At 51.4% G+C, this 26,162-nt stretch overlaps 1 protein-coding gene across 2 annotated transcripts in view; it reads left to right on the top strand.

Moving 5' to 3' along the window:
- Nucleotides 1–2,421: 2,421 nt before the first annotated feature.
- The window catches only part of ELMO1 (engulfment and cell motility 1), a 422,552-nt gene continuing 398,811 nt past the window's right edge, over nucleotides 2,422–26,162 (top strand). The window contains exon 1 of one of the 2 annotated variants that reach the window (XM_036230489.1): nucleotides 2,422–2,531. The gene's annotated coding sequence lies outside the window, so the exon portion shown is untranslated. Of the gene's footprint in view, nucleotides 2,722–26,162 lie in introns of both variants that reach the window. The other variant, XM_036230485.1, reaches the window with a different exon arrangement.

Here is a 26,162-nt window from a genome sequence, read left to right as displayed (position 1 = left end):
GAGCACTTCCATATGCCAGGCCCTGCTCTGCGACCTTCGCATGAATTAACTCATTTAATGCTCACTCAGCCCCTACCCCCCAGGTCGGTATGGTTTCGACCTTATGCCTTAAGTCTTGCACAGGGTAGTGCAGCTAGTTAAATGACAATTCGGGGGTGTATACCCCATGTCCAAGCCAGGGGTGGAGCCCTTCCCCATGATGACATCACTCTGCTGCACTCACTGCGGACCATCAGCTGAGCCCAGACGAAGGCAGATTCCTCCACAGCGTCTGACACCTCTAAGATGTCTTTATACATCCAATAGAAAAATATGGCTAATCAACTGCACTGTTAAGAGGGTTATTATGACTGAATGGACCAGCGAAGACAAAGAATACCGATCCCTGCCATAGTGGCCGGAACCCTTAGCGGGGGCATCCAAGACTCTAGTACTCTTGCCGAATCTGCGGATGTGGAGAGACACTGGATGCCTGAATCCAGTCCAAAGAGACGTAGAGAAGGGGCTTCAGTCCCAAAGAACGACCCCACAAGCACAGACGCGGCCTACAGTGACACAGCGAAGAATTTACAGTCTTCCCCTTGCACTAAGATCAATGGGGAGACACGTCTTGTCTTTTAAAAATAGCTGATAAGAGCTTAGGTTGTATGAATTGTTTTTAAAAATTGGTTTTAAAAAAGAGCTCAGGTGAAATGATTGTATTTAGTTAATTTATTTGACAACTAACATTTACTGAGTGCTCACAACGTCTGCACTGAAGTGCAGGTCTTTTATGCCTTGGCATAGAAATTCATGGATCGAATCCATACTGATCCTAGAAGCAGTTCACGGCATCAGTCGTAAAGGCTCCTTTTACCAACTGCTTGTTAAATTGCCTCATTTGATATTTGCCCTGTTGACTGTTATGATTCTATCATTACTGTTTTATAGATGAGAAAATAGAGAAGTTAAATTACTTTTCTGGGTTCATTCTGCTCCCAAGTTATTGGCTTATAATGATCTGAACCCAAGAATTCCTGCTACTAATACTTCCTCCCAAGGTTATGCATATAATAAGGGGTCGGATCAGGGCTGCTCATTAGGAATATAATGCGAGCCACTAATGAGAGCCATATGTGTACTCTTACTTTTTCTAGTAGCCACATCAAAATGCAAAAAAAAACCAGTGAAATTCTTTTAAGTTACATATATACTATATAACTATATCTTAATCCAATACATTAACCCAATTGACTCATTACGTCTAAACTATTATCATTTGTTGAAATGAAATAATCAACACTAAGATTATTAACGAGCTCTTCTGCGTTCTGTTTTCCACACCAAATCCCCTATCTATTTATCACTTACTGAACATCTCAGGACTAGACACATTTCAAGTGTTCAGTAGCTGCTTGGAGCTCTTGGCTGCTAATGAACCATCAGCACAGGGCTGGTTTCACAGGGTTACAATGTAAACCTCCTGGCCCGGGTGGGGGTGGGGTGGGGTGGCGTGGCGATGGAGTTTTGAAGAGCAGCTTTGCTTGCAGCCTTTGATGCTAATGCCTCTCTGCCCCTAACCTACCTCGTTTGCCAATTTGAAGGGGATGCTTAGCAACTATCTTTCAGCTTCTCTGGTTGAGCCCAGGTAGGTATTCCTGAATTGGGAGAGGGCAGGTGTTTCTCTTGCAACCTTCCAACTGTCATTTCGCCGCTGCTGGCAGGTATACTGGGACTTAATGTGTTTGATTTTTGCTTTTAAAATGACTGAAGTAGGTTGCACGAATTAAATAATGTACTCTAAATACCAAATTGGGGGTGGACCATCTTGCTTTATGCAAAGTTATGCAAACTTAGGGTCCCTGGCTTAATTGATTAGAAATAATCCTTGCAGTCTGTAGCCGCCTAGGTGAGTGTCAGGGAAGGAAACGTTCTGTAGTCTTTTTTTTTTTTTTTTTTTTTGGCCACACTGCCCAAGGGTAGAGGTAGAAGGTCCAAACACACACATCGGCCTCTTGAAGTAGCTTTAAAATAACCCACCGAAGTTTCACCTCAAAATTCCAAACCAGTTGCCAAAAATGAAGGCACGTAAAAAGACGCCACGCGCTCTCGGCCTCCTGGAGGTGGCGCTACGAGGGTGACGGAGTTAATTAGCGCCTGCGAAACTCCGCGTGTGAGCTCATTGGAGAAGTCATGCTCTGCACACAATTATAGCAGATCAGAGGCGTGCGCGGTGTTTGATATTTTCTTCTTTCTAACTAGGGGGACTTCAAAAAGTCGTGGGCGCTGCGCCCCTCGGTCCCCACGGCCGCGGCCAAGTGCGGCGGGCAGGCGCCGCGGCGCCAGCGGGAGGCGAACGCGCCGACCACGCGCGCCCAGGCGCAGGTGCCGGGGGCGGCGGCGGCCACTCCGCAGCGTCCGCTCGGGAGGAGAGTTCGCGGCTGGTCTCGGGTGCCTTGCAGATGCAAAATGTGTCTCCGGCCAGCAGGAGGAGGGGAGAGGAAGTGAGCAGAGCGGCGGAGCCGGCGGCGCCGCGGCCGGCCGAGCGGAGTGTAAGTGCGTGTGCTCCGGCGAGCGCCAGCGGGCGAGGATGGGCACGGGGTAGAGTCGGACCACCCACCCCGCCGCGGCCCGGAGCAGGGCGACGGAGCCTGCGGGCCCCCTTCGATGGTCGCGGGTCGCCACAGCCCTGTTCCCTGGGAGCCCTCGCCCGCACCGCCGCTGTCCTGCGACCCCGGGCAGGTTCGTAAAGTTTCCTGGGCTTGCGCCGCGCCCCGACTCGCTGACCTCAGCCCAGCCGGGGAGGGAGGTGAGGCTTGGGCAGGGAGGAGGCGTCCCGCTCCGGGGGACCCTGGTCGCCGCGGAGACACTTTTGCTCCCTCCCTGGGGGCGCCGCGGCTCGGGCCGGGGCGGCCACGCGCCCTGCGGGGTGGAGGCTGCGGGCGCGCCGGGGCGCTCCGCGGTGGGGGAAGTCTGGGCGGGGGTGGGGGAGGGGCTGAGTTGGGAGTGGGAGCAGCGGCGGGGGCGGGGTCGGGGCGCAGCGCCGGGGCCCCGGGACCCGCCGAGGTGTTTCGGCCAGGGCCGGCTGGAGGGGGCCGCCGGCGCGGGGGGCTGGGGACCGGGGAAGCGTGCGGGTGGGGGGCTCGGACAGCCCAGAAGCTGCGCGGGAGAAGGAGCCGGCGGCTCGGACGCCTGGCTCTTCGCGGGCACCGGCAGATGCGAGGGAACCCCAACGCGGGCGCGCTCCTGGGAGGGGTCGGGGGTGGGCTCGAGGGATGCAGGGCCCGGAGGGGCGGAGGGGTGCTCGGGGCAGCTCGGAGCCTCGGGGGCCACGGTGAAGAAGTAGCCGGCCCCCGGGACCGGCAAGGACGCTGGGGGGCTTCAGGGCGAGATCCCGGCCTCGGAGGAGGGGCGCACGGGCGCGCCGCCAGAGGAGGGGGGCGGCGGAGCTCGGGGGCCCTACATCGGCGCGGAGAGGGGCGGCGGCGATGGCAGGAGTAGCTTTGAGGAAGAGGAAATACAGAACTCAGCGACCCGGGGTGCGCGCGTGTGTTTGGGGCTGGGAAGTCCGTGTGCCGCCGCGGGCGCGCGCGCGGGCGGCGGGCGTGGGAGCGCGTGTGTGTGTGCGCGCGCGCGCGTGGCCGCGAGGAGCTCCGGACCCGGGGCTCCCCCACCTCCCCCCGCCCAGGGACCCTCTCCTGCCTGGGGGCCCTTTGAAGTTGGCAGCTGCGGGCAGCGCGTGTGGGCGTTCGGAGCTACGTGGACCTAAAGCCGCAGGGTTTGGCCTCCGGCGGTGGCCGGGCGCTGGGGGCCTCTGGACAGCTCCCGGGACTCAGGGGACCTATTTTGTGATGCCCTGAGCGCCGACCATGGGCCTGCCAACACCGCTGGCCGTGAATGATGCGGACCGGATTCGTTACGCTCAAGATGTCAGAGAACCTAAGGCAAGGTTTCTTCTGCCTCCGGAGGCAGAGGCCACGGGGTCCCCACTTAGGGCTGACAGTGACCTGGGGGTGTGGGGGAGGGGGCAGTGAAAGAATTTCTGAGTGTCTTTCTTTCTTTCTTTCTTTCTTCTTTCTTCTTTCTTTCTTTCTTTTCTTTCTTTCTTTCTTCTTCTTCTTCTTTCTTCCTTCCTTCCTTCCTTCCTTCCTTCCTTCCTTCCTTCCTTCCTTCCTTCCTTCTTCTTCCTTCTTCTTCTTCTTTCTTCTTCTTCTTCTTCTTCTTCTTCTTCTTCTTCTTCTTCTTCTTCTTCTTCTTCTTCTTCTTCTTCTTCCTCCTCCTCCTCCTCCTCCTCCTCCTCCTCCTCCTCCTCCTCCTTTTACTATAAAGTAAAAGTAACTAATGACCTGCATTTATAGTTCTGCTCTTTGAGGATCACTCTGGGATCTAGAGGGACTTAATGCTGCTCAGCTCACGATCAGCTGGAAAAGGCAGCCTGGCAGACGCCCTGCCTCAGGACTGACCTCCTCGTGGTGGGTGGCGTGAGCTCACCTCCATACCTGCTGCCCAAGGTTGTCTCAAGCATTGCCGCCCCCCTGGCTGCAGAGCTGGGGATTTTAAACTGTCTGCCCTCACATAGCAGGCTTTCCCCCTGAGAGCCGACTGGGGCTGTGGTTAAAGGTGCATGTTGCCTACTTTCCTACTAACTTATTACTCAAAAAAAAAACCTTTTTAACATTAGATGTACTGGTTGTCTTCTGGGGAAACTGTGAGGGAATGACCCCAAGTATTGGAACTCTGCAGGGGGTGATGTCAGGAGGGAGGGCCCTTGGGGAAGAAGCTTGGCAGGCTGGGCGGCAAGCCCAGAACCTGGTCTGGTGGAACCGAGGACCAGGAGCAGCCTCTGGGCTCCAGGGTGGGTGGTTTTTTTGACCCATGAACCACCCCCCCCCAACCCACCCACCCCCTCATCCCCACCACTTCCCCTGGTCTCACTGCTCAGCCCTTCTGCACCGCGGCCGCTCCGACGGCCTCACCTTCTCCTTTTCACCGAGTCCTTTCCGCAGATCCTTTGCCCGTGTTACTCCTTTTGCACCAGGAGCTTTTCCCTGCGTGTCCAGAGGGCTCACTCCTTGGCCTCCTCAGGCCTCCGCCCAGTCATCAGCTTACAGGGGGGCTTCCCCGACTACCTCATCTAGAACAGCCACTTGCCACTCCCTGCTTCTCTTACCTGACTCAGTTTTCCCTCGGAGCCCTCCTTACCCCCTGGCGTTGCACATCGATTTGTTTGATTATCGTGTGTCTCTCCCACTAGATGGAAGTTCTGCAGGTTCAGAACCTAGACTGATACCCAGCATAGTAGGTGCTCAATAAATACGTGTCGACTGGCTGACTAAGATGCTTGGGAGAGGCTCACCAGGGAACTATACCAGCAAAAGATGCTAACATCATCTGCAAGTAAGACGCCCGGAGAACAGCCTGTTGCGTTTTCTCCTCCGTCCCCTCCCCTGCTCTTCCGGTGGACCGTTTTCTGCCTTAGAATTTCAGCCCGAAGCCGTGAACAGAGAGGCGATTCCTCGGGGGGGTGGTAAACGGGTACAGATCATTAATAACATATAACCACTCCAGATCTGGTGTTTGCTTTGTCACTCTCCTTGGAGAAAGTCTTTTGAAAGTGCGTGTTGCTTTAGCCAAAGAAACACTCCCCAGGACGGGAGCCGTTGCTGTGAGTGGGGGTGAAATCAGAGGCATCCGGGGTATCTCACTCTGCTGTCCCGGCAGGTGGGACTGGAGGCAGAGGAGGAGAGGACTTAAGGGGCCGAGAAGAGGGGAGGCGGAGGGCTGGGCAGCAGATGCAGGGGAGTCGAGAAGAAGAATGCAAGGAAACAGATGAGGGCCTTTCCAGTGCTGCTAAATCGTAAGCACTTTGTAAATTACAGTGTTGACATAGGACGATGCTCAAGTGTTTTTAAGTAATTTACTCCCTTTGGGTGTGTGGTGTGAACGGGTGGGAAGAGGTGGAGGAAGGCGATGCTTTGAAGCCCCTGCAGGGAGGATGTGGCTGGGGGTGGGCCAAGGGCTCTGCTGAGGGCACACTTAGCTTATGGTATCATCTTAACACTGAGGTCTGGAGGTAATTCTACCTGTGGAGGACTTTCCCCTTCCGGATCTAAGACAGAGGGTACCCTTAAGGATTGTCACTGAAGCCTGCAACCACGTTTCATGGCTGAAACCATCCAAGTGCATGGTTTCTAAGCCCTTCGTTCTGTGGGATTTGGAAAGGTGGGGAGTTACGAAGTCCTCCGCACATCACAAAGCCCCAAGTGTTTGCTGCTGATTACACAACTCCGGGTCTGCTTCCTTCAAGTCAACCAGTCCAGTGTTTTTGAAGCTTAGGGTTACAGTCCGGGAGGGGATCATAATATATTAGGTCCAGACCCACAGTTTAAAACATGAAAGAGAAGAGAGTACAATGGAAAATAGAGTATTTTAGAAAGCAAACATTGACTCTTAATGTCAAATGTATCACTTAATGGGGGTCACGATAAAAAAAAAAAAGTCTTATAATTCTGGAGGCCCTAGGAATCTATATTTTAAACAGATTTTCCAGAGAGTCTGATGAAAGTAGTCCACAGGGTAATACTTGAAGAAATACTTAGCTGCCCACTCCCCGTACAAAATGCTATTGGTTTTATCTCCTGCAAGAAATGTTAATTCCAACTGTTGACTCACATGCAGTCAAAGCATTAGCCATTGACTTGACTTTGAAATGCTGCTGTTTGCAGAACTCGATGGCATGCTAGGCCCCGGTACTGCCATTTCGGTGAAGCAGGAAATCCAAGTGGCATGATTTTCATTGTAGTGACAGAGAGAGGCAGCAAATTCACCTAGAATAACTCCTGAGCCTTACTTAGAATACAACGAATATACTCTTTTTTCCGGGCCAACTTTTAATTTAGAGCTTTTGAGATCTTTGGAACTTTGCTCGACTTTTCCTTTCATGTTCTACACCTGGTGCTCCACGTACGCATGATTTTAATTATTTTAGGAGGTCGCAAAGACCATAGTAATCTCTTCGCTGCTGAGATGCATAATTAGATTAAGTGTTTTCGCTGACCTGCCTGAGCTTGGGACTGGCCAACCAAAGAGGAAAGAGGCTGCTCCGAACATAGGATCTTGAAGGCCAACCGTCTTGTGGCTCTAGCGACATGCGTGTGGCCCGCGGGGGCCTTTGACTGTGCCTAGCGTGGTGTTTTTAGGCGCAGCAAAGCCAGCCTGTGTGCGCAGCGCACACAGCGGTTACAGCGCTCAGCTCCCTGGATCGTCGAGGTTGTCCTTGCGTTAACGATTGGAGCTTTTTTATAACAAGTGAGAGCCGAAGCCTGCAGAAAACGGTGTTGCGATCCGTGGTGAAGTTGACGCGTGACTTAGTCACGTGTTTTCTAAACTTCCGCAGGGTAAGCACAGGTAGAGTTTGAGTAGTTTCGTCCCTGGCGTAACGCGGGGTGGACAGCAAAGTGTCTGATAGCAATCTGTGTGGGAGGAGGGATGCTTGCTCATCAAGCAGAATCAACCCCGGCGACGACCTGGCTGAGTGCTGAGTAGAGAAATTAGTCACACATATAAGTAGAAGGAGGCGATGATTCTCGGCCAGTGTCTTAGGCCCCCACGAGCACGGATTTCCAGAACCTGAGCAAGGCTATTATTAGAACCTCGATTTTAGGAATCGAGGCGACAGTTTTGGCTATTTCAGTTCTAACCATCAATGGAGGAAGCAAAACATTCCTCAGTAGAAAATGCTAGAAAACATACTGCTCGCTGGACTCCAGGACTGCTGCGTGTTGGGTGCGGGGCACCTGCTGAAGGAGGGGCAGAGGTGTGAGGGCGCTGGGGTCAGGTAAGCCCTGAAGGGGCCACAGGGCCCGTGTGACTTTTTCTCCCATGTACCTGCCGCTGACACCCCTTTCCCTGGTCGGCTGTTCCGGAAATGGTAGGGAGTAGCCAGTGTGTATTCTTTTCCGATTTTATAAACGTGGCTTGGAGGAATGAAACGTCACAGAGGAATTCGGAGAGTTCATCTGAGCTGACACCAGCTCATCTGTTTCGTTCCCCCCCCCCCCCCGCTGTTTTTTCCTGTGGAGCCGGATGCCTCTGTTGCTTACTTCCTCCTCCTCTCCCTGGCTTTCTTGGACTGTCCTCATCCGAAGCCCGGACCCCATGTTGAGCTCTGCCGCAGTGCACCCAGGGGGCCTTTCACTCCTGCGTGCTGGTAGAGATGCCCTGGGTTCTGACGGATGTGCCAGGGTTGCCATGGCACCCAGGGATGTGCCTGCCACCGCTGAGGCGAGATTTTCACAGCTGGGGCCTGCCGTTGCATAGCTCATCCCAGAGCTGACCTCCGAGCCCCGAGAATCAGTGGAGCCTTCTTCCAGGGGCAGCATGCCCGTCATCCGAGCTCGCGATATCGAAGCAAAAAAGTTAGAAGGCAGTTCACTAATAAAAAAATGGGAATGATATTTGCCAAGGAAAACAGATACCTGTTCTTTAGCACACGCTTTTTTCTCCACGGGTGAGCCACGGTGAAAGCAAATGTAGGGGGTCAGTTCGGGGGAACCGGCTGGGGAGAGAGAGCACACATAGCAGTATTTTCCAGCTACTCCTGACTTGCCACTGCTCTTGTCCTGTAGTTTGACACCAGCCCAGGGAGCCAGAGGCTGGACTCGTAACCAGGATGGTTTCTCCCTTGGCGATGCTGAGGCTGCTGATGCTGTTCTTCTTCTCCTTGCAGACTATATTGCCCGTTTTTTCTTGACCTTCATTTCAGGCAGTCTCGACCTCAGCATTATGGACATGCGGGGCTGGGTGTAGCGGGGGCCGTCTGCGCACAGTAGGGTGTTTATTAGCTTCCCTGGCTTCTACCCAGCGGATCCCATCAGCGACACCCAGTCGTGCCAACCAAAAATGTCTCCGGACAGTGCCCACTGTCCCGGGGTGGGAGTGGGGTGACCCCCGCACCCCAGGGGAGAGCCGCAGTCTGGACCAGTCCTGACTTCCCGCCGCAGTGCCAAGTGCCCGGCCTCTATTCACCGGTTATTCCGCAGACACTAACGTGGCACGTTCCCGGGGGGGCGGTCCCGCCCCGCATGCCCATTCGCCCCCTCTCTGGCCTTCTTCTCTCCTGTGTTTGTCTCCCTAACCCAGCACGGCTTCAGGTCGCGGTTCCCTGGTGCTCTGTGGCCGAAGGAGACTGGTAGCCAGTGATTTCATGTCTCAGGTTCCTTACAAGGTCCTGCGCTCTGGCCACCGGCTACCGCGCTGGCTGCAACCCGTGCTTAGTGGGAGTGGGAGGTGAGATGAGGAAGGGAGGCAAGGTAAGCGACCTCGGCGTGGCTCCCTCAGAGGCCCCTGTCGACGTCTGTGTGGGAGCCGGTGAGCCGGGCGAAAAGGCCTCCCCGGGGGTCCGATGCACCTCGGCTGGGCCGGTCGGGCGGCAGTGGGTGTCGAGGTTCCATTAAGCGCAGCCCGGACGGTGGGGTGAGTCAGGGGAGGCGCTCGAACGCCCTGCTCTGTGTGAGGTCCTTTCCCGCTCTGTCCCTTAGGTTTCCATCCCGAGCTCGCCATGTTTATTCTCTTACGTAATTACCTGTCAACCTCTGATTTACCTGCGCAGAGCAGAGCAGCATCTAGTGGCTCGAGCGACGCAGAGACGTTGCTGGCTTGTGCGCTTGCTCCGTCCCCCTAAGCAGCAGCCTTGTCACAAATCACAGTCCTGTAGCAACCCTCCACCCTTCCTCCTGCCCTTTGTGACTTTTTTTCTTTTTTTTTTTTTTTTTGACTTTGCATTTAGAGAGGCAGCGTTTGTGCTGTGGGGTTCTTCTGTGGCTGAGCAGTATTGGATGAGCTATATTTTCCAGGCTGCTACACACAATTACCCTTAATTTCGAAGCGTAATACATTTCAAAATAACTTGTTTTCTGTTTTCAGGCTCTTTAACCCAAATACGGAGCCACAGCTGGCTTAGCCCTTGGCCTTCAGAAGGCGTGCGGCTTGGGGGAGCAGAGCTAGCGAAGGGGCTTTGGTTAGACGGCGTATTTTTGGCTTTGCGAAGAGTGAGTTCCAAAAACATCCAGTCAGGCTGGTTTTGCTTGACTCCTGCCCACCCTCCCTCCTGCCCTGCCCTGCCGTTCCGTAGCATTTTTATGGTGGACTCTGCGCTCATTATTCCAATTTGTGGGCCACTCTGTGGGAAGTGACTGAGTGCTCAGACATTTAGGCTTGGAGGGAATGGAGCTGATTCTTTCATACACCAGTGTGTGCTGTGTTTGCATGTGTGTGAGAGAGAGAGAGTCGCACACATGCATGCACGCACACACGTCTCCGCAGCGCCCCTCACGATGAAAGGCCTGCAGAAGCAAAGACACCGTTTTATCAGCTGTCCAATCCACTTGTCCAGCGGCGTCACTTTCATAGTAGGTCAGCACGAATCACATTAAACCAAAACTTTTTATCAAGGAACGAGTCTGTTTCCATCATCTGTAGACTTTCTCTGCTGCCAGGAAGTGACTTCGACTCATTAGAACTGTTTTCCCAATTACCGCCCATTCTTCAGTTGAGAGTTTTGAAAACATTTGCCTGGATTTATATGAGAGAAGGACAATAAAGCTTTATTTATTAATCGCATGTTTTAAAAAAAGAAATGTGTGGTTTACACTGAAAAGGCATATAAATAGTTTCCAAATTGGAATAGTGCTGGCTTACAGCATCCATTGAAATATTTTATTCATTCATTCACTCATTCATTCATCAGCCATTTTGATCACATTTTGAGTTCTGTGTCAAGGGACTTGCTGGACATAATAAGACCCTCTTTATATGGGAAGTATGGGGAAGGGGCCCTGTGGGAGACAGACTCCATTAATAGTCCAAACAGAGTGTGAAAACACACGTTTAGAGTGTTTGCAAATCACGGCGTCTTCATTACTTAATCCTTCCATACGTCATGGTGACTTTGAGAAAGATCTCAAAGTATTAAGCATTCATACTGAGTATTCAAGGAAAGAACATGACGTGTCTAGAGACTTCCGCGGTCCGGGTGGCTGGGAGAAGATCTGGAGGAGGCCTTGTGTCTCTCTTCTGGGACCTGGGCATTTGGGTCGAGCAGAAAGGAACGCCAAATGGTTTTAGGCAAGGGGAAGACAGAATTGGAATTCAAAGAGAAATATAACATGGAAGAGAAATGAGGTGGTATAGCAGAAATTAGGTGGTAGACCAGGAAAAGGTGGAAGCCCCTCCCTCTGGGTCTGCGCGAACAGACACACAATCTTGGCCAAATGAATCAGTAAATAAAGCAGTCGCGTGCTGTGTGAATGGACCTGGAGGGCAGGCTGCTCCCTCCCTACCTTCCGTCCTGTGTAGTGGGCCAGTCTCTCCCCGTAAGGAGACAACTTCTGGACACCCCTCACCTCACCCTGCTGGAAGTAAGCTAGAGGGAAAGGATATTGGCCCCGATGAAAAAATAAAAGATTTGGTGACTGGTTGGATTTGGGAAAAAGGGAACAATATGAGTCTTTGGGGTTTAAAGATAAAAAAAAAATACATACTTGTTGGGGTTTAAAGATAAAAAAAATACATGTTGATTGAGGGTTCAAGGACCTTTGTGACTTTTCTTTCCGGGTTCGCTTGGTGTGAGCTAATTCTCTCCCTCAGCCTCATAGTCACATCATTCAAAAAGGGATCATACAAGTCCCTGTCTCTGGGAGTTGCTGATGTAATTAAATGTGATGATGATTGTAGAGTAGAGTACCCTGAAAATATTGGGTCGGATTAGCTATCATTATTAGTGTTATTATTACTAACTCAATAGTTTCTATTCAGATTTTTTAGTTCAAAGCTCTTGCTAAAACCATTTAAAGACATGCATTTATTGCTTCATCTTCTTTAAGAAGCCTAGGTGATTCCTCCACAGATCTTGACTAGATTGCAAGTTTGATTTATGTATCTTTCCTTCAAGAACACAGGAGAAGTAAACCTTTGCAATAAAGGTCAGGAAAAATTACCGCCGATTGTGATGAAAAGAAGCGACATAATGAATCATCTTAGCAACTTGGGGTCCTCAGATAAAAGCTCCTGTAAGCAGAGCTCTGTGCCTCATTAGTTTAGAATGAACCCGGGATCTTCCTGTTTTGTTATTGTTTTACTTGAGGTAGAAGGTTCCTCAGTGGGGCTCGTCCCCTCGCCATTGGTTCTGGCCTTCTGGGGGCTGTTTGCAGTTGTCCAACGTGGGCAGCATCCCAGTGGGAACCTCCCGGTCTGTGGAGCGGACGTGGCAGGGTTGGCATTCAGTCGAACTGGGTTTCACGTGATTATGTGGCCAGTCAAGGAAGCTCAGCGTTTCCAGTAACACTTCATGAACATCCCTCTTTCGAATCGTTTGGAACTTGCCCGTAAGTTACGGGACTATTGAAATGTTCATTGGCAGGTGGGTGGAAAGAAAGCGTTAATTTTTCTCCTTTAATCTGAGCCTGTAAACCAGGTTACAAAATACTTTGGAGATAAACAAAGAAAAATAAAAATAGGATGGCTATAGTCCTGAGTGTATAGACCCAGCGTTATAGGTAGTTTGTCCCAGCATAATTCAATGGACTAATTTCCACTTTCAAAGGTGTCCCAGGTTGACACCTATTATGACCACCTGAGTAGAAGCCACCTGTTTCTGTTCTCTCTGGCTATTGTCAGTATGTCCGGGTGCCTTTTCTCCTTTTTGCTTCTTCAGGAAGGCAACAACTCGCTGACAGGCTCAGCAGCTCATTAAGCAGTAGCTCATGGACCTGTCACTGGGTAATGGCATTTATGGAATGGGTCAAAAAAAAAAAAAAAAAAAAAGCTTCACTATAGACAAGAAACTGCCCTGAAGAGTGGGTGTGGGACAGAAACATGCCAGTGGAAGCTGCTTCTCCAGACCTGAGCTCTGAAGGCAGGACCGTCCCTCTAGCCCCCTGTGATTGTAGCCGTGGAGTGTCCCTTATCCGATCACTGTGTGCAAGGCTTGTTTGGCACCTGACAAGTCACACGCGAGCTTCAGTCTAAGATAAAACCCCCAGTCACTTTCTCTTCTCCCGAGTAGGGTGGAAACATGGATCGTTCAGCTTCTAGACCGTCACTTGTGTATCAGTGGCTCTTCACTGTACTTCGGGATTGGTGCGTAACTTTAAACAGCATCTGGTGTTACATAAAGGTGTGTGACCCGTACAGAGGTCCGCACAGCGGAATGCAGACTTACAGTAAATCACTGGAGAATGGCGTTCGTACCGAAACGTACGCCAGTTGAACAGTGATTCAAACACGTCACTTCTCCTTGTACCCATTCCACAGATGAGGAAACTCACACGTCAGGGAGGCTGGCGGCCCACATCGCATAGGTGCAAGCCGAGCGCTCGCTTCGGCCACGTGCCGGCGGCGACCCTCCGCGGCTGCCACGTCTCCGCCGGTTTGTCACGTTCGCGTCTGCCTCAGTTGAACCTGCCTCTTTGGAGCGTTGTGTCGCGTGGTCACGTGCTTGGCGAAGGGCAGGGAGCGATTCTCTGGGGGAGCTTTGCCTCGGGAGCGTTTGTTAAAGAGCACAGTCAGGGCGAGAAGCCATCCCCCGAGCTGGGGCCGACGGCCAGCCAGGCGGCAGAGGGGGCGGCCCGTGAGGGTGCCTCCGTCCACGTCTCCACGAGACGTCGCTCCCCTGTAGTGGACGTTGTGCCGTAAGTATTGCTGACTCGGTTGGGGCTGTGTGAAATCTCTTCAGATATGCTACCAACAATTGTAGCAGGCGAAAGTCCCCCCATAAACCAGTCTGCGAGTCGACGCTGGATCCGAGACTGGTATGACACGCGACGGTGTGTGAAACTATAAGAAGTCATTGTGAAAATCCCTGGGCAGTTTATATTCCAACAGACATCTTTCAGATAACCAACAGGCGTGATTTTTCATAACTAGATCAATGCAAGGCCCAGAGAAATGGCATGATAGCAGTTTAAATGTTGAATTTCACTCCTCTTTCAAAACCCAGGAATGGCATTATGAAGAGTTGGGCTCATCCATTTGAAGCGTTAAGTGTCAGAGAAGGAAAACCAGCAGCAAACTTTAGTCTCAGGGTGCTGGAGACGCAGTGGAGCCGTTGGCTTTTAAAAGAGGGATCAGAGTGTATTTTACATTTTTGATGGCTGCCGTGGGTCTGAATTTGCCTCCATTCTTTGCTTTTGAAATACTCTTCGATTCATTTGTTCATCCACAAATATGTATTGAGCACCTGCTACGTACCATGGGGCATGCTAGGTGGTCCATCGATAATAGCGAGCCTCCTTCCTAGGAAACAAAATAGACCTGGTGCTGATTGCACAGGCTGCTTAGGCCCTGGCGGAGGAAATGTACGTTGATCAAAGGATCACACAGATAACTGTGGCCTTTCAGCTGGGCCAAGGGCTGTGGAGAGAAGGTGCCGGTGTAGGAGGGCCTGTGGCGGGGGGATCGATGTATTTCTTTATGGATATTTGGGAAGAGGGAGAAAGGACTTTACTGGGGAAAGAGGGGCCCCTGTGGATGACTGGCCTATGTGAAGGTCACGTGAAGGGCGTGCTTGGATGTTAAAAGAACTGAAGACCATAGGGCCCCGGGTGGGGAGCACTCCAGGCCTGAATGAGGCCGAGGAGGAGGGAGGGCTCATGGGCCGTGGGCCTGGGCCTTTGTCAAAAGAGCAGTGTTTTCCCCAAGGGGGTGAAACGATCAGATTTATGCTCTGCAAAGATCTTCCTGGCTCCAGTGTGTATACATCTTACATCGTTTAAAATCGGCCACAGTCCGCCTGCACCATTGCGAGTTTCAGGATCTCACGATTTCTAAAAGAATCAATTTAGCCACGAGTGCCTCCTTCACACTGAAACGGTGGTTTAGCTGAGTGGGTTAGCGTGGGGATCGCAGCCACTTAAGAATGACCGAGCGCTGGACCTGTGCTGCTCAGCCCTCGAGCGCCTTGGCATCGCCGGGGACCAGAAAGCGCGTCTCTCCGGTGGCTCTGATGCCAGCGGTCCCGTCTCCACTTTGAGAAGCTTCGTCTCAGGAAGTGTGAAGGAGTGAAAGGAGAAGTGGAAACCCCAAGGTGAAACACCATCGGGCAGCCGGCCCGCGGAGGACGGGCGCTCTTCGTTGCCTGGGCTTGAACTTGGACCTGCTCGCCTCGTCCTGGAGGGCTTTTCTTCCAGGGCGCTCGAAACACCCTCTAAATCCTGCGAGTTTCTTCTGATTCATGTCCTGACCTTTTCACGGGCAGCCGTCTCCTCAGATCTGTGGCTTGCTCCCTCCGTGTCTCAGATATTTTATTTTTCCTTTTGTCGCCGTTCAACGAGCGTCATTCCACGCGGGCTCCGAGTGAGAATACAGGCAGGGAGGCGCAGGAGGCGGCGGGGACACCTTCCGTGGCGTTCCTCACTCTGCCCTTCGCAGGGGAGACTGAGCGGCCTGCACGGGGACAGCCCAGTCCGCCCGTGCCACAGAGTGGGTGACGTTCAGGGGCACACAGGGCCTGGGGTCCCAGGAAGGTTCGTTTACGCGGTGCCGCCTTTAGCGCCCTCATTCTCTGGTGCTCTGTGAGAACTCTGCCCAGGGCCCGGCTCTGAGGGACAGGGCGGCGGCTCACACTGCTCCCCAGTGCGCACCGGGGCCCAGGGTTCCTGAAATCGAGACGGAGTGAGTGTCACGGGCGAAGTTAGGGCAGAAAAGGCGAGAAGGAGTGAAGCGCGCCAAAGCCACACGTCCCACTGGTGACTCGACTCCGGAGTCACCGCCTCTGCGAACCTGCCTGGTCCCCGCTGCCCGGACGCCGAGAGCCTCTCTGTGCGGACGCGGATCTTGCTGCCTTCCGTTCCGTTCTGTGTGTGCGTGTGTGTGCGTGCGTGTGTGTGCTTGCGTGTGCCCGTTGTGTGTGTGCGAGTGCGTGTGTGCGAGTGTGTGTGTGCGCGCGTGTGCATGTGTGTGCGTGTCCCGAGTGGCTGGGGCCCCGAAGGCGGGTGTCCCCGAGGCCGAGCCCGTCGCGGGGCCCGGCGCACGTGGGCCGAGAGCAGCGCCGTCGCGTGTGCACGAGCGCCGCGTCCCGCAGGCCTTGAGCGCGCGCCCTTTACAATGGCTTGGTTTTTTTTGGCCCCGGTGCACGCCGTCCGCGATGCCGGTGGCGTGTCACTCCCACTGTCCTCGGGATCGCTGGAGACCGGCCCTGCCTGGGGTCACGGCGAGCGAGGCGTGGGCCACGCCACACGGCAGACGTGGGCAGCCGAACACCACCGGCTCCGCGGCGCCCGAAGCCCGTGGGGGCAGCGGTTGCCGCCTTCCTGTCACTGCCCTGTGCCCAACCCCCCCCCCGGATGCCGCGACCTTTCCAGAGGGGTGAACCAGCATCTCGTCATCGCGTTGCTGTCTGCAGAAGTGGTCACTCCGTGTGCCTGCTGGTGATTCCCTCCTGGTCTCCAGAGAGCCTCTGGGGTGCGGACAGGAGAAGACGGGACCTTGGCACAGTGGAGGAAACATTTCTTGGCTCCAACCCCGGAGCTTCTGTCCCTTTTGTGCCTTCATTTACAGCTCGGCCAGCGCTGAACCGAACGAGGAGGCTTCTCCTCCCTTCCTTCGTCCCCGCTGCCTGTGGGCGACCAGGCATTTGAGACGCGCACTGGGGGCTGGGAGCTCTCCCGCGTGTGTGGTAACCCACATTTCATTTATTACATTCTGAGAGCACCGTGGCCTTGATAATTTATGTTTCTCGACTGTAATTGCACATTATTCTTCTAGCAGCTATCAAGGGGTTCGGCTTGCAACTGCAACTCGATAGGCGGCCTGGCTCCTCGCTGCTGGAACGACTTAGCCTGACGCTCAAGTGCCGCGTGGAGCCCGTTTCTTCTACGCCAAAGAGCACACGCCCAGGAAGCCCCAGGCTTCAGCGTCCGAGTCCCCTTTGGGCCTCGGCCCCAGACTCTCAGACCTTCCACTGCCCCTTTCTCCCCAGGAAACTAACCGGACAACTCCCAGCGCGGGGGATCTGCCCGCGGCTGAGCGTGTCTGTTCCGATTCTGCATTCAGGAGCTGGAGGAGAAACCAGAGGGTGGGTTTGGGGACCCACTGGCCCTGCGATGGATCTGAGCTAAAACTCCGTCCGTCACCTGAGCTCCGTAGGCACCCCCTCTGAGCGGTGAGCTGCCGGCGACATTCTGGGTCTCGTGGACATAGTGTCAGCTCAGAGCCAGGGTGCAGTGGTCCCCAAAGTGACTGATGACTTCCCCCAGTACACAGTCCCCCCAGCGAAGGCTGTAGGTCCCCGGGCGAAAGGCCAGAGGAAAGAGTGGCACTCTCCGTTTTCTGCAGTGCACCACAGGGACCCAGACTTTCTTTCATTTAGGAGGCTCTCGGGTCCACGGACTGGTTCGAGTCTGGGAATCGGTGGAAGGGTCGTGACTCTGCTTTTATGACTCAGATTTGGCTTTTGTCCTTTGACCTGGGACTTTTCTGCTTCTGCAGATCAAGTGAGCATTGAGCAGGCTTCCTACCTGTTTCGTTTCTGGGAACATCGTGCTTAGCCAGCCAACAGCGTAGGTCTGTGCAAATGCAGCTGTTACGATTGCTGCTTCGACTCTGCCACGTGGATCGTAAGCACGCGACACCGGAACGAGCTTCATTCATTAGGGGCCCTTGCCCAGCTGGAGGCCTCACCCCACTTGCTCCCTCCCACATTTCCCTGAGCTGCTATGCGGGTGACAGAGGGAGGCGGGATCTCCACAGATCTTCATCCCCTACTCGCCGAGGAAAAGGTCATTAAGTTCCCATAGCCCCTGTTTCCTCTTGGATACGGCGCTCATGTATTGTCACGACAAAATGCAAAATGCGCCCAGGCACAGAGTTCTTGGGCCCCAGCAGGTGTGCAGAGGACCGGGAAGGTCACACGCCTTTGGACCTTCCTGCAAAACTGTGTTCAAGGCCATTGCTTGGTCGGACGGGTTGGGTCAGGCGTCAGGAAGGGACGCACAGTGTGCGCTGGTTCCGTACATTTCCGGCACCCTTCAGTGTGCTGGCCACTCTGAAACGCAAGCTGGCCTTTTCAGCTTCTGTAGAAAAAGAAATGCCATTTCATCACAATAGGTCATGTCTACCAAAACAACAACAACAACAACAACAACAACAACAACACCACAAAACAACACAACTTCACGACATTTTCTGTTTTCCGCATCATGGCATAAGATGTCAAGTTCGCTCTTTCTCTGGCACCAGAGTTCGATTCCTGGGTCTTGTTTTTCTCTCTTTAGAGAACACAGGGTCTGTCGGGGGCGGGCGCCATGTTTAGTGCTCCCCCAGGGGTGTGGGGAGTCCTGTTTGTGAGCCGCATTTGTAGACTTGGCTTATTAACTGATGCTTCAAACGCCGGATGCCGGGGGAAGGGTGGCACCCGGGAGGGACTCTGCTCCCTCCCACAGCTGACACTGACTGTAACCCGGCGCCCTCGGTGGCCTCGGCGTGCTTAGCCGTCGAATGTGGACGGAAGGTGCTGGACGAGACAGGTGGAGCCCAAGCAAAAAGCCCAGGGCCAGTCAGCTGCTTCAGAACCGTCATCTCGCCGGTTAAAACGATTAGAACCTGGGCCCTCAACAACAGAAATTCTGATTCTGGGCGAATCCTGGGATCTGGATTTATGCAAAGACCGCCCGCCGTAGCTGATTGTGCCATGACGCTCCTTTGGGAGGCCCCGGCTGACCGTGGTTTCCTCTCTTCTCTAGAGCTGCATTCTGCATCCTCCTTTACAACTGATTGCTCTTAAATGTCTCCTTCAGAGAGCCTGCTGGACCTCTGACTGACTGATCACCCCTCATAGAGAATGAGTTCATGCCTCTGTGCAAAAAACAAACAAACAAACAAACAAACAAACGACTCATCGGCTTGTGCTCGTTTACCTGTCTGTCCTCCCTGTGGGCCCAAGAGCTCCAGATCTGATGATATCGCCCATTCGTCTGCTCCTCTGGGCCCTGCCCGCTGCCTGGCAGGTAGGGTTTGGCCAAAGGGGCTGGGGGCATTTCAAAGATGTGGCAAGATGGGGTTGCTGGTGAAACGGAAGATCGACCCTTCTCTGCTCGTTGGTACTTCTAGGAAAGATTTAAGAGATATGTCCAAAAAAGTCGCTCCGACGTAATTGGGATTCCCCATTGATTTACTAATGTATGCCAGCCCCTTCCTTGCAAATATCCGACTGTTATAGAGCTAACTCTATTCTACCCTTTAGCCTTGAGACGCCCCCCCATTCCCCCCAGAATACACCTGGAGTCACCGAGGGAGGTGAGGAGAAGACAGGTTGGAAACCAACCGTTTAAACTTAGGTGTTTTACAAATATGAGTATTCCCAAAATATCATGCCCCTCTATCCCGCCTCCGTCCCCCAGTTGAAAATGACAACCAGCAGCGTGTGTGCCGAAAGCCTCCTCTGGCGGGAACGGCATCACAGAGGGAAGGAACGCCGATTTCCTAGTCTCCCTCCCACTCGCAGAGTTCCGCCCTCCCGCGCTGTTTGCCTCGCTGAGCTCTGCACATTGCCAGGGCCGCGTCTTAAATTCAAACACACTCGGATGAGGATGAAGAGAGCCTGAGGGAAAAGGGAGAAGGGTAGCGCTTCTCCCTGCGAGGCACACACGCCCTGCACGTCGCTGTGTTTTACGTTTGCTTTGGGATTAAGCACAGAACGCTGAATCAAAAGTAAAAAGCTCATCTTCTGAGCAGCAATTAATTCGCGTATCGCTCTGCCTTCATCTGCTGGGTCTTTGAATTTCTAGAAGCATAAAGGCTGAAAAATATTTCCCGAGGGTCTTTCCAATGCGCCTTCTTATTTTCATTGTTTTGATCTTCGGGGTATGTATCGACTTGAAAAAGAACCAATGTTATGAAAAGGAATGTCACCACGCGGTCTGGTTCCCGATTGCTGTGTGGGTGACGTGGCTCTGAGCATGTGCCCTGTTGCTCGCGAGTTCTGCCCGGTCCCATCCAGGGTCGAGTGCCCCACGTAGTCAAGATGGCTGAGAAGCAACCAAGCCAGCGTCATTAGCCTGAGTGCCAAAAGCTCCTCTGAAGAGTTATTTTTGTATTCATACAATTTTAATATTTGGGAACAGACTGTGCCATTTTCCAGGTGCCAGAAGTGATCACTCAGTTTTTTTCTTTTTTTTTTTATTAGGTGCTATTTTAGCTTCAAAAATAGTTTATTTTTTAATGTACTGCATTGTGTCTTTGACCCAGTTCTTTCCCCCGGGATGTGCGTCCTAATAGGATGAGGTTTATGATGTTAATAATTCCTGGAATATTAATTCCTTTAAAAGGAAATCACTGACCCCATCCTCCTTACACACACACACACACACACACACACACACACACACCCCTTCCCAAACATGCATCCTCTATGTTAATAAAATGCCTTTGGACTACATATGGGAAAACTGGGTTTTCTCCCCATTTTCAGCTGGAGAAAGACTCCATAGAGGTCCTGTGGGACGCGGTGGAGTGGCCGAGCCTCCAAACTGGCCTGGGCAGTGCTGTCTTGCCGCTCCTTCGAGTAGGACTATCACGTTCATGGCGACATGTCACGAAGGGCGACCACAGGCCTTGCAGAAATGCGTGTAACAGTCACCCAAGCGAGCTGTCAACAGCCATCTCCTCTGACTAGAACTTGCTATAGCCTAGAAGTGAACAAGCGACAGCTATAAAAAGGGCTTTAGACTCATTGCAGCTAAAGGTGAAATCATCATGGCAAGGACACGATGGGCTCCTGCTTGCGCGTGCTGCCGCTCACGAAAAGGCTGAGCATGTGGGGTCCGGGCGATGTTTCCAAAATGGTATCCTTGGTGGCTTTGTTTTCTGACTGGTCCGCAGTGTCCTTCATGGGTTTTGCCGTCTCATCGTGGCTTTGGTTTTGCTGACATTTGAGGGAGGGCGACATCACACTGGCGTGCGCTGGGCACGTTTTCAGCCCTGTTTGCTGCCGACCTGGGGTGAGGAGCCCGGGGGTTATCTCGCCTGAGGTGCCGAGTTCTTCAACCTGGGCTTTTCCTGGGGAGGTCGGGCAGTTGGAGCACGTGCCCTCGGCCGTGGCTGGGTGCCATCGTGCCTGTCATGCGCTTTTTGTGAGTATTAGTTTTAGAATTAAAAAAAAAACTTCTGCCGAAAACGTTTCTTAAAACATGTCTCCCCTTTTCTCAGCTACCACACCACATCCTAGAGATTTTTTACCCCCTGTAAATCGAACTGCAGAATAGCTGTCCGTATTGGCAAACCATCTTGTTCCAAATAAGTACACACATTAATTTGTTTGACAGAGAAAAAGAGTCGAAATAGCCGACCTTGGGAGAGAATTCCAAATGCTGTTTTGTCCTCGGAAAGTCACAGAGTCAGTTCTGCGCGCTTTGTCGTCTCTGATTTCCAGGGGCGAGTGATTTCATTCCAGTTTCTAAAACGGACCCCTTCGTTTGCGCCGCAATGCTTCCTGAAGGAGATCGGGTTAGCATTCGTAAAGGCTTGTGTGTGATTTTTCAGGAGAGAAGGTAAAGACTCTTTTATTGAAAGGATCTTGGATATCTAAGTTACTGTTTCCCAGTGTAGGGCAGTGAAGTTAGGTGTTAATGCTAGCTTTTAAAATATATTTAAAGAGCAGCAAGAGAAAAGCAGTTAGTTACCTACAAGGGAGCCCTTATAAGGCTGTCAGCTGATTTCTCAATAGAAACTTTGCAGGCTACAAGAGATTAGTGTGAAGTATTCAAAGTCATGAAAAGCAAGGACCTATAACCAAGATTACTCTATCAAGCAAGGCTATTATTTAAAATTGAAGGAGAGATAAATCTTCCTAGACAAGAAAAAGCTAAAGGAGCTCATCACCACCAAGCCAGTATTACAAAAAACGTTAAAGGGACTTCTTTAAGAAGAAGAAGGAAAAAAAAAAAGATAAAAAATATGAATAATAAAATGGTAATAATTCTATATCAATAATTACTTTAAATGCACATGGATTAAATGCTCCAATCAGAAGATAGGATACATACATGCGTAAGGAAACAAGACCCTCACATATGATGCCTATAAGAGACTCACTTCAGACCCAAAGGCATGACAACAACAACAACAAAAAGCTGGGGAAGAATCCTTACAGCAGACAAAATAAACTTTAAAACAAAAGCGATAACAAGAGACAAAGAAGGCCCTGCGATTCCACTTATGGGCATTTATCCAAAGAAACCCAAAACACTAATCCAGAAAGACGTTTGCAATCGTATGTTCACCTCAGCATTATTTGCGGTAGTCGAGATATGGAAGTCACCTGGGTGTCCATCACTGGATGGATAAAGAAGTCGTGCCTGTACACAATAGAATATTACTCGGCTATAAAAAAAAAAATGGAACCTTGCCGTCTGCAACAACACGAATGGACCCAGAGGGTATTAGGCCAAGTGAAATAAGTCAGACAGAGACAAATACCATATGATTTCATTTATCTGTGGAATCTAAAAAACAAAATAAATGAACAAACGAAACAGAAACGAGCACGTAGATACAGAGAACCTTTTGATGGCTGCCAGATGGGAGGGGTGGGGGAATGGGTAAAAAAGGGGAAGCAATCAGGAAGTACAAATTGGTGCTTATAGAATAGTGACGGGGATTTAAGTACAGCATGGGGAATATTGTCGATGATATAGTAATAACTACGTGCAGCATCAGATGGATATTAGATTTGTCAGAGCGATCACTTAGTAAGTTATATAAAGATCTAATCACTCTATTATACACCTGAAACTAATATAATATTATATGGCAACCGTAATTGAAAAATAGAAAAGTATTAAAGATTTAAAATATATTTGAATAATTGCTTATTTTGATGCATTCTAGAAAAAAAGTATCATCTTGCTTAGGATGAGACTAAGGTAAAATAAAGAGGAATATTGAGTATAATAGGGCTGGAAATGGGCTTCGAAAAGGTAGAATTCGGGGAACACTGCTGTAAGCCTCAGCCTGCAGTTTTGCCTGTGATGAGGCGAGAGAGACCAACGTGCCAGAGTCTCCTCACTGGTGACATTGACACTGGGATCCAAGAAGAGCGTGTCAAACCTTGTGGATAATAGCAAGAACAGCTAGATGGCCTTTTAGTGAGCGTTTACCGTGCGCGACGCAAAGATTTTTACATGTTATCTCATTTAATTCTCACTACAGCCCTTTAACCTAAGTACTATTAATATCCTTATTTTATAGATAAGAAAACTTAGAGAGAATCACTTGCCCAAGGGCCTAGAGCCAGAAAGAGGAGGAAAGATGGACCACACATTGGCTGATCTTAGGTCAATGACCGTAGTTACCATCAAGGAAGACCTTCAAGAAGGGTCCTTTCATTAGCAGATTTAAAGGCCTGCAGAGCAAATATTTATCACGAGTTCAAAAGCGGTCTGAACTGCTCGGCACTGGGGGCCCAGACGCCTGCCTGGAGAATGCGAATTAAGGGTTTTGTAGCCTTGAGTGCGGCACTCAGGACTTTGCTAGGTTAATTCTCTTTATACATCAGCATGAAATGCGGGGAAGCCTGCAGTCAGCAAGCCGTTGTCTTCTGCAATATTGGTGAGTTTTTCAAACTCTGTTAGCTACAGGCTCCCTTTTCTCCAATAAAATCCGTTCCGTTTTGCAGAACCCACATTCTGTAGAACACCCATTTGGGACCCAACCTAATTCTTCTAACTCATTTTGCACATGAGAAATCTGAGGTCCATGGTGACTTGGCCAAAGTCAAAAGTAGCTGTCAGATGTTATGTCATTAATTCATTAATTCAACAGGTAACATCCAGGGCCTCCCAGGGGCCAGGCGTTCTAGGAAGTGGGGATAGTAGCAAACAAATGGACAAGACAAAGATATCAGAAGATACATCGATGATTTTAGATAACAGTCAATCTGTGAAAATTGGAAACTCTTACTTTTGCTGCATCTTCTCAAGACAGAAGGCATGCCTTTTTCATTTTTGTCTTCTCGGCTTCTAGCATGGGGCAGGAATGCACCTTTAATAAATATTTGTTGAGTAAATGAATGCATTTTTGATGATCTGGGGGTCTGTTTTATGTTTTTGATGATCTGGTGGCCAATACACACCAAAAGTTTAAACAAATTGTTCTGAGAGGTCCCCGCATCGAAGAAGGTGTGTATTGGTCCCCTCTGTTACGAAGCCCAGTTTTGACCAGAGTTGACCTCAGACAGTCATGAGAAGACAGGTTATTCATGAAAGATGTCATAGCTGGAAGTCATCTTGATGGTTTCTCAGCATTACTGAATTGTTTCATTGGCTGGAATTTTCAGATCACATCTGTTTTCTGATTCCTGGGCTTCGGCCATGTTGCTAATGTGCCAGAATCCTTAAGGCACTACGCACGTTTCCAGTGTTCACAGACTTCTGGGGCGTCTAGGGCTTGCTCAGCTGTAACGGAGGTGGGACACAGGATCTTACCGACGGCCGGTCCTTCATGGCGTGACTTCGTGGTAACTGGTGTGGGCCCCGGGCAGTCTGTTTGTCTGGTGATTATCTCAACTGCATGGCACACCCTGGCCTTCTGAGTCTCTGCCCATGACCACTGAAAATGAGCGACGGAAGGGTGCAGGCTTGCTTCTCTACATGACACGTTTCAGGCATGTGGAAATGGCCAGTGCCAGTACAGTACGTGGGGTCAGCACCGTATGCGGGGTCCAGCACAGTGCACTGGACTAGAGGTTCTGCGCTAGCAGGAAACACAGAAAGTCAACGAAGCAAATGACTTTCCACTCGCACGCCTCCGCCTCTACGAGATTCGCGGGCGAGAGGGACCGTCCTGCTGTGGAGAGGATGGCAGTCGGAGGCAGGTCTCATGCTCGTGGCTCTTTACAGTTTGCTTTGTTGTCCTGGGAAGGGGAAGAGCCATTCTGAACCCTGCTCTGTATTCCATAGGGGATGTCCTGCGGCTGAGGGGAGGCCCCGCCACCCCCCGCTCACGGGGTCCTTGGGTCACCCCCCCAGTGTGGCCTTCAGGAGACGTTCCCCCAACGCTTCATCTCACGCAGACCATTTAGTTTAGGAGAATGGCATCTCTGATTTCAGAGAGGGATATTTTAGTGACTAGAAGTGCAACCATTCCGGTAGGGGGCACTTTTCTAATTTAAAAGAAAAGAAAGGGAAATATGTCTGACATCTGTCAAATTCATTCCTAGATTTCTCACGGAAATCCAGGTTTCCCCAAGAGGGGTTTCTCTCAGAAGGAATCGTTCATTTCATTCTACGTGGCTTTATGGATCAGAGCAAGATTGGACATTTATTTCTGGGGAAAAGAGGAAGAGAAATACTGATGTGAAAAGGAAACGGGATAGATGTTTGAGAAATATAATGGAAAGCCGCGAGTTTTATTCAGACTCGGAAGCGAAAGCAGGGCTTTTGGAAGTTCGGTAAAGAGACGTGGGCTCGCTCGGGTCCGTAGCAGTTTGGCGCAGGCCGTACGAGGAGTTTCCAACTACGAAGCGGGGTGAAATGATGGCGTGTGTTCCTGAAGGGAGGCGGTGGACGTTTCCTCTTCTGTATTTTTGGGAAATCAGGGACAATGTGGGAGATGTTACTGCAGGGCCAAGGGCGTGATTCCCGGAGCCCGAAAGAGCCAGGCCTCAGTCCCGCCTTGCCCGCCTGTTAGGTGTGAGGATTTAAGCGAGTTACGTGACGCTTTTAAATCCTGATTTCTTCATCTCTGAAACCTCTAGAGGATGCTATGCGGTGCTTGACAGGCCGGGCTCATGGGGAGTGCTCCATGCGTGTGGCTTTCATCATGAGCCATAAACAGGAAAGTGTCGGAATGGTGGCCGCCACACCCGGAGCAGAGCTCGCGGTGTCCTTTCAGACCCTGGGACTTGACGTAGGGTGTCCAGCATGCTCGTCTGATTTTTTTTTTTTTTTCAAAGGAATCTTTTAACATATCAGTACGAGAATGCATTTTGGAGTTTTTACAATCAGTTAACTGATTCTAAAAGCTTTTTCCTAAACAGGAAGTCGGGCGTTGCCCGCTTCCTCTATTTGTACACCTGTTTAAGCATTTAAAAATCCACCGAAACATTTGAAACCATGAAAGTCAATTGCTTCACGACTAAACAAAGTTCCCTGACAGTGCCTTATATTTCTGCCAACAGCTGAATCCTCCGC

The sequence above is a fragment of the Rousettus aegyptiacus genome, unplaced genomic scaffold (assembly GCF_014176215.1).
Source record: "Rousettus aegyptiacus isolate mRouAeg1 unplaced genomic scaffold, mRouAeg1.p scaffold_m13_p_13, whole genome shotgun sequence".
In the NCBI taxonomy this organism is placed as follows: domain Eukaryota; kingdom Metazoa; phylum Chordata; class Mammalia; order Chiroptera; family Pteropodidae; genus Rousettus; species Rousettus aegyptiacus.
The sequence above is the reverse complement of the archived record's forward strand: the minus strand, read 5'-3'. Positions and strand labels throughout refer to the sequence as shown.